The 9005-nt window shown below is 37.9% G+C and overlaps 1 non-coding gene across 1 annotated transcript; it reads right to left on the minus strand.

Annotated features, from left to right (window-relative positions):
• Window positions 1-7998: 7998 nt before the first annotated feature.
• Window positions 7999-8071, minus strand: trnak-cuu (transfer RNA lysine (anticodon CUU)). The gene has a single exon. It is a non-coding gene; the product is annotated as a tRNA-Lys (tRNA).
• Between the last annotated feature and the right edge of the window lie 934 nt (window positions 8072-9005).

Below are 9005 nucleotides of genomic sequence, written 5' to 3' on the forward strand. Positions count from 1 at the left end.
CTCCTCTCTGGCTCTTGTTAGCTGTCAGTTAAATGAAGTAGAACCTTTTGGCGCGAACTGTCCACCCCAACGTCAAGATGAGCATATTTTTATCAAGCCCCCCCCCTTTTAAACTCTTGTCTTCGAAACATCTTTGCCTGTCACGGAAATCCTATGGGGATCTTGGCCCGCCTTAAGCACTGGTTTGAGACAGAGATTGTTCATTGGTGCGTGGCTGCCACTCCGCGTGACGCTAAGTGGAGAGCTAACCTGGTGAGAAGGTCAAGGATGACAGTTTGAAGCTCGGGATTGTTGCGGCAGAAATGGTACAATGGGGTGTGGAAGACCGCGGGCTTAGACAGGGAAGGGGTGTGGAAGGAAGAAGAGTTTAATTGTCAAAGTGCAGAGGTGGGTAGCGCTGGGTTAGGTTTACTCAGTTAGATTTACTTGAGAAACTTTTTAAAGACAGGGTATTACACTTCTGTGGGGTATTAACTGCTAACACTTAACACATTTAGTTCACCGTGTCACCTCGTATTGTAACATATTAAGAGTTTTGATTCTGAGACACTTCACTCCCTATGCTAAGTCACTCCCCCTTTAGAGCGCTATCGGAACACAATCAGCATGCATCCCAACTACTACATAACTATGTCATATTGCATCAGGTTTGTGAAGTCGTGGTAAAATGTTTAGTATCATGCTTTTGTTTATCTACGACAGGTTTATTGGCTGAGTTTTGGACAGAATCGTATTACTAATTGTGAGGAAGTTTGAATAGGGCCTGAGAGAGATTGCTAGATTGCTCAAACATGCATGGATGACATGTAAAACCTTTTCTTGTAAGATATAGATTAAGATAAGATATAGATAGATAGATAGATAGATAGATAGATAGATAGATATGAATACATCTTTCTTTAAAGCAGATGGATGCACTGTATAGTTACTAAAGTACAGCCCAAAATGAGGCAAATAACCTGAATTTAATCATGAAAATGTATCAAATATTAACTGGTTTTGCTTTAATATTTCATGTTGAGAATTCTTTAGGGACTGACCAAAATAACGTTTAAAAATGTAAAAGTTTCATGGAGTTTCTTTCCTTAAACAGAACTTATTTCTCAAGGACATTTGGCTAACATTTTATCGACATCTTGGGACATGGCTGTTCACAAGAGGCCGTTGCGCAGCTTGTATTATATTTTCTTAATTTCATTGCCGGTTTCCACTGTTTACATCACCTGAATATATTGTTTTGATTTTTTTTTTTTTTTTCCAGTCCCACTCCTCTGCAGATTTAGCGAAGGACATACTGCGATGCTGCAATGTTTATCTAAACCCAGAATCCAGTGATGCAATCTACAAAATGAGGAGGATAATTTTATGTTTGAGTTTTGAAGGACTCACGAGAAACTTCATTACTGAACCTTGCATCCTTAATCGTGTACTTGAGAATTGTAGATGTACTATATTCATTGACAGTTTTTCAATCAAGCGATGGGATTCTGAAGTAAGCAAAACAGTTTGGGGGGGTTCATTAAGGCAATTCACAATTTTAAATCACTAGAAAACACAAATAAATTTAATTAATATTCTACAACTCCAATACATTTCACAATCTAGTCTGTAAATTAAATAAATAAAATAAATTAATTGACTGTGTAAGGGAGGGCGTCGCACATCAATTCTGGAGACAAACCTTTTCTCAAGCAGTAAATATGTCATCGGTATATGTTGTTATGATTAAGACAGGATTTTAACTACTACTATGAAATTTGTAAAAAATACGCAGTTGTTTTCTACGTATTTGAGCAAAACTTGCTGCAGTACCGATATACTGTACAAGCAGCTCTTGAGGTCAAAATAAGTCCACTGTGTACTGTCTGCATCGAATTATAAACTGTTTTATAATCCGAGAACCAGGAAGTGCACAGTTAGCATGCTTAATTCCATCTAAGTGGCTTATTCAGTTCAGAAATGCCTTGACTCCAAACTTTTGTCCAGTTGACACGATTACATTTTCTTTTGCTATGGACCCCGCCTGGACGATTGAGGGATTACACAGACATCTTTGCTGCTTACGTTTTTCCTGGGACAGTTTTAACCATGAAAATATGCACATTATTCATAATTAACAATTAACAATAACCAACGTTGTTTAATACATGTTTACATCTTCTCACTATTCAGTCCGATCACCATTTAAACCAAACAACTATAGTATGTACAGTCGTCAAAAGTCGTCGAAAACCAGATACTAATCGATACTAAACTAGTATTGAATCTAGATACTCATTTAAGCAGGTATTGATACTAAAAAGGTCACATTCATAGGACATTTTCTAGCTTTAGAATAATCGTGAGCTGTATCAGAACAAGTATAAGACACATAGACTAGTATACACTCATGGATCACTATGGAACCTACCTGGACCACTGAGGGATTACACAGATATAAGGCCACATGGGAATATAAAAGAAAGTACCGCAATTTAGTATCAGTAGTATCAAACCAAACCATTGTTTATATTGTCTGTTTACGTAGCCCCATCCAGAACACACCAGTGCATTAGCCGGAGCTCATTTATAACCAGACTGACCATTTGGAGTGAGTCCGGCTTGTGTGGTCAGAGAAAAGAGGCAAACCGGACCTCCGTTTCTTCATCTCCTCTGACAGCTGCGCCGTAACTACCCCTCCTCCGACCACACGAGGCGGCGCGCTCTTCACCCGTCACTCACCGGTCTGCTGACACTGCACTACGAGGGGAGACATCACACCCTCTCCAACCCCCTCCTCCTCCTCCTCCATAAGCGCTAACCCTCAATCTCTGTCTTATAGAGCTCCCGCGGTTGACATCACGCAATCCCAGCATGCACTTCCAAACCCCATACTCGCAGTGGTCACGGCTGAGAATTCCCATAGAAACTAACAGCGTCGGCCGTAATAAAGAAACTTCATGGGAGTTTCAGAGATCGTGGATGTACACATTATTAAGTGTAGAACATAGCCTGAGCTCCAGATTGAGGGTAAAAGTGTATTGCTGCAGCTAAACGGGCTAGCAGCTAATCAAGCCATACATTAATTAAGCTATTAATGTATTTTAACATCAATATTGTTTAGTTTAGTTTAGTTTTTTTAGTTTTTTTTTGTTTGATTGACTCAACCACAGTCGCATAACGATTCAAAATCTGTACATTTATGCATTGTCATTAGCATTATAGTCCACTCATTAGGCAGACGGAGCAGAAACTACGCCAAGTCGTTTTTTGCTTCATTTGTGTAACATTAATTGACTGCTTAGAAATATCGATTATAGAAAATAAAAGTTAAATCAATGTTTTTTGGGGTTTTTTTGGGTTTATTGCATTGACATTAGTGATTCAGCTGCTAACAGGCCACAACATCTGCACATGATTTGGAGCACATCGTGTTTTCACTATTTCATCAATGTCACTTTGTCATTTGTCATAACCTGGTCTAAACTATGACCCAAAAATACACAAAGCGACATTTGACAATTTAATAAGTCTTTAGTATACTTGACTTGACGCGCACACGGCCAGAGCCACTCCCCAGCTCCACCTGCACGGAGCAAAACAATTAAACACACAGCCACAAAGGGACAGCCAAGAAAACCAGATGTCCAGAAATCACAGAGTTAAGGTGAACTCTACACAATCTATACTCTTAGATAAGGATCACTTAGGTTGAATTGGATTAGTTTTAAGATAAACCATTGTCTACGATTTCATTTAAAGACCGAACGCGACATTCATTACCGCTAATTCACCGCGGCCACTATGGCGTCCCTGTTAAATTGAGTCGCGTGTGTGCAGGAGCTCTATTCCTGGGTTAAAGCTGAAGAGGTGGTTATAGTATTCACATTGCATTTACATTACATTACATTTTACATTTACTTTTCCAGCAGCATGCGTGCATACTACTCCTCCTGAATTAACAGTACTTTTACTTGAGGAAAACGTTTAGTTACTTTTCCCACTGTGAGTAAGTCTACAAGTTTAAAATATGAAATGATTTGAACGTTTGTGTTTCCTGCACCGCTCCTCAGATATGCTTATTATCCTACAGATCTTAGTCTTTTACAGTACATTTAATTAGATAATATTGTTTTGAAGTAATGTTACTCGTAAGTACAGTTTTTGGTTACTCTACCCTCCTCTGTAAAGCTTCACAGTGGGGCTTTCATTGGTCGGGGCTTAATCCATTTAAGCCAATCTGTTCATAAGTTTAGGAATGGATGATAGAGACAAAAATGAATATAATACTAGATTTTTTGCTATCCCGACAACAGATTATATATTTTATTTTTGGAGTCGACTGATATTTGTCTCGCTTGCCAATGTTAAGCTTTTAAAATCCATAGCAAACCAAATGCCCATAAATGTTTATTAAAGCAAACCTATTCTGCAAAATCTACTTTTCAAAACTTTTAACCACGTTATAGTTGTTTCCCTACTCATTTACCCCCTCAAAGTTGTTTTTGGAGTGATTCGTGCATGTTTGAGCATATTGCGAATTATCTTACTTCATTCTTCAATTTTATTTTCTTAATCGGTCATTTTGGTACAAATGAAAAAATAAATCTGCTACTTGCTAGTTTGATGTGGCGATCTATCAGAGTGGCCGACAGCTGCACAGCTCTTTGTTGTGATGACATTTACGGCAACTTTCTTTTATTAAGTCGTTTATAGTGTAATTCAAAATGTCCAAATTATAACATAATGATCCACAGGTGTCATAGATTATAACTATAGAGCAGACACAAACATAATGTGTCTTCTTTAGGCTGTAGTAAAGTTCAAAATTTACTTTCGGTGCTAAATATTGGCTTAATTTTAAACCGATACATAATCCATTAGACATGTGCTAATATACAGTTGAGGTATTAATCAATATTTTAAAAAAGTGAACAAATGGTAGAAAAACAAAAAGACAATTTTTGATTTTCACATTTATTTCAGAAAATTTTAGCTTTTTTGATTCATGTAAAAAACTGCCATCCTTTGGAAAGAACTCGCTGACTGCTCCTTTCAAGTTGGCAAATACATTATTGCTTGGCATCCTCCTCAAGCATTTATTAACTTTTTTGTTTTGTTTTGTTTTACAATTGAGTTTGAATGATTGAGTTCTTTTGGAGATAATGCTATGATTGGCTAAGTGTGTCCCACTTCAATCCAATCAGATGTTAAGAGTCTCTCCTCTTCCCCAGCGTAGAAAACAAGAGCCATTCCAGGATCATATTACTGTGCTAACATTATTATAACTCATATGTATCCTGCTTTTTAGATTCATGTTAAGAAATGGCATCCTCACTTTGACAACAGCCTCTTTCTCCTTCTCTGTTTAAGTAAATACATTAGCTTCTTCATAGTTATACATGTGACATAAATGTGAAAAAAGAAGGATTTTATACATTTATTTTGGAAAATGTTTTATTGTTTTATAATAAACGCTGCTCAGTTGTGTTGGAGACTGGTGACATGATTGGTCGAATGTGTCACACTTGGTCCAATCAGATGCTGGATTAAAATGACACCTAAACTCCGCCCACCATCACATTTCAAATGGAGCTGGAGGATTAAAGAAAGTGAGAGAGGAGGAGGGGCGAGGTTTGGACCAATGAGGAACAGTATGATTGGTCTAACAGGTATCCACACTTCAAACTCCGCCCCTGCAGCCACGTGTTTGAAATCAGTCTTTTGCGATGCCACCAACTACTTGAAATCGCTGAAGGCAGCACTAACTTTAGATTTAGGCATTTGTGACCAGAAAGCTGCAACGCTACACTAAATTTCCCCAAAACAATTAGCAAACAGTAGACAGTGCTATTAAAAACAGAAAAAAGAAAAAAAACAACAACATATACACAGTTTAGTAGTGTTTAGTTCCACTTTAAGAGTCCTTCCTCCCAAGTGATTTAAACAAAAGCTACGATGTTACAGTGCCAACATTATTACCCATAATATTTATTTCACTTTGTAAATGCATGTAAATGAATGCCATCCTTACTTTGGAAACAGCCCAATGACTGCTCCTTTCAAGTTGGCAAAGTAAATACATTATTGTTTGGCATCCTCCTCAAGCCTCTCGGTAATTGTCTTAAAAAAAAAAAAAAAAAAAAAAAAAAAAAATAGATAAGTTGTGGGTTTACACATTTATTAAGGAAAATATTATATTGTTTTTCAGTTGAATCTGTTCAGTTCTTTCTCAGATAATGCTATGATTGGTTAATGTGTCACACTAGATCCAATCAGATGCTAGTAAATACATTATTGTTTGGCATCCTCCCCAAGCTTCTCCATGATGGTAAACATGGCGGAAAAAACAAAAAGACAAGTTATAACATTTATACATTTATTTTGGAAAAGAAATCTGTGTACAAATGAAGCTGTTAAATTTTGTTGGAGGTTAATCCTGATTGTGTCACATTTAATACAGTCAGATGACCTGTAGTTACGGTCCTGTGTTTTATTTCATTCACACATGGGTAAGTAATCCATTATTATTAGTTGGTCTACATCTCCAAAGCTCAAAATGCTCTGTTCCACCTTGTGATGTCATGAAGCGGTAGTTTTCAAGTTAACAGCTACCGTTTAAAGTTTGTTCAGTAGAGGTTGGTAATTCCAGGACTCTAGTGAAGGTGTATGGAGTTTAAAACATAGTGGAGCACTTCCTGTATTACCACGTGACATCAGCCTAAAAATACAGAGTTTGTGTGCTAAAAATGCAAATGAAACAAAGCACAACTCCAGATATTTTTGTGATGAAACATTATAACATTGATCAGAAAATAGCACGACATGGGCCCTTTAAGACTCTCTCCTCACTCCAAGCGATTTCAACAAGAGCCAATCTAGACTCACATTACTGCACTAATATTATAAGAACTGTAAAAAAAAAAATCGCCCCGCTTTTTTCCAGGTAAGATGGAAACTCTGGTCCCATTGAAAACAAGTGGAATGAAATGAATGAATTACCATTGTGTCTCATCAGCCCATTGTACAACGCTCTTTTGAACCAGAAACCCAACTTGACTGACAGCCGGGAGCTAATCATCCTGCCAGATGCTGTGAAAGGACTTTGATTCAAGATAATTCTATGCTATTAATTTTTGACATGTTTTCTTCCCACAAAAAAAAAAAGAGAGTCCGGCGGTGATTGGTTATTTCGTCAAATGACATGCTTGATTTGGAGATTTTTCATTTCTATGGCCTGCGATACAATGGCAAGGTCAGACGTTCAAGTATCCAACGGAGCGTGGCAAAATGGCTGCTCACATCTCCCATTTTTAATTAGCTTTAATCAGTAGTTCTATTGTAAATCCTGCCGGCAACCAATTATCAGTCATTACAAGCTAGTGGCTGCTGGGAAGGTGATGGGGTTTGCTGGGTTTTGGATATTGTTCACCGCGATTCTAGTGTTAAGATGAGCAGCGGAAACAGTTGGCCCTCCGTATTAGCCTAATGAACGTTTAGCTGGATGTGCTACCAGCGGTGACCCCACTCCATTCTGCTTTTGTTTCAGATATGCCATATGAAACAGAACAATGTGTTGCAAAGTGATTCAATTAGGAACCTATTGAGTCCTGGACTAAATGGTATATGAGCTGAACTAACAGGAGCACAGCAAGGGCAACGGTAGCTTAGTTTGTAGGAGAGTTTGACCATTGATCTGAAGGTTGCAGGTTCAAATCTCTGTCTCACTGTAAATTGATTTGTGGTTAATTCCATTTTCCTCATTAACATATTTTGATGCACGATATATTGCTGAAGTAAATATAGATGATAGACGATAATACTGAAACCAATTTATGCCACTGACACAAAACCCCAAAACAGATTTAAACCGCAAAAATTATTCTAAATCTACAATGTCAAAAACCATGAGCTGCAATAAATAAACATCAGATTGAAACCCTCGAGTCCTTAGTTTGCATCTGTAAGGTAAGATATGCCTTTATTAGTCCCACAGTGGGGAAACTCCAGATAAATGTTCGCCCAACGTGGGGCTCGAACCCACGACCCTGAGATTAAGAGTCTCATGCTCTACCGACTGAGCTAGCCAGGCTGTAAAGAGAAGATCTTTCAACTTTTACAACTTAAATCTCATCCACAAATAAAAAAAATAACCACAAATTTCCCCATAGAGTAAAGAAAATGTACACACGATAATTACTGACCACAAAAAGTATCAATACAGCTTTTATATAGTATAGAAATTACCATGAGAGCCTAGATTTCAGCTTTCATAGATGAATACTGCCGTTGTGTCCTTGAGCTGGTGTGTACACTAGTGTATGAATGTGTGCGTGAATGGGTTGAGTGGTTCCTTGATGTAAAGCGCTTAAACTGCCTTGAAGGTGGAAAAGCGCTATATAAAAATGTGACCATGGCCATTGAAACATTTTCGCACTAAAAACTGACTTTTACGAGCTTTACTCTACACATGCTATCACTCTGTTCCCTCATCATGACCTCAGTTGAAGTTGTATTTCGATTGATTCATGCAGGTTTGAGTAATCGTGCATTGTCTACATTTGAGGCTTGCACGTTCAGAAAATTCCAGTGTTCTCCTACCCCCTGTCCCCGCCTACTTTTCTGTTTTTACTTGTGATTATTTTTAATGAAATGCCAAAATGCCACTACGAAGAGGTGGGGCCTATCGGTTCTGCAGTTTTCAGCAAGAAATTAGTTCCATCTATTTCTATTCTGAAGCAATTTTCGATGTACGGTTTACGACGAACATAAACTTTTCTGCAACTGGAAGTTTTCTGTAGGACTGGTGTGTTCGAATTGTGTTAGATTAGATGGAAGACAGATGGATGGAGATTGCAGTTGGTTCCTGAAATAGCAGAATTATTGAAGAGAGAGAGAAAGCGCATTTACTGAGATGATTGGTTGAAAGGCAGTACGGACAACACTGATTTACTGACAGTGACAAAGAGCTGGTAGAATGTACGAACGAGGTAGTAAACAGTACTTCTGGGTTGAATTTTTGGTAC

The sequence above is a fragment of the Periophthalmus magnuspinnatus genome, chromosome 9, assembly GCF_009829125.3.
Source record: "Periophthalmus magnuspinnatus isolate fPerMag1 chromosome 9, fPerMag1.2.pri, whole genome shotgun sequence".
NCBI lineage: Eukaryota > Metazoa > Chordata > Actinopteri > Gobiiformes > Gobiidae > Periophthalmus > Periophthalmus magnuspinnatus.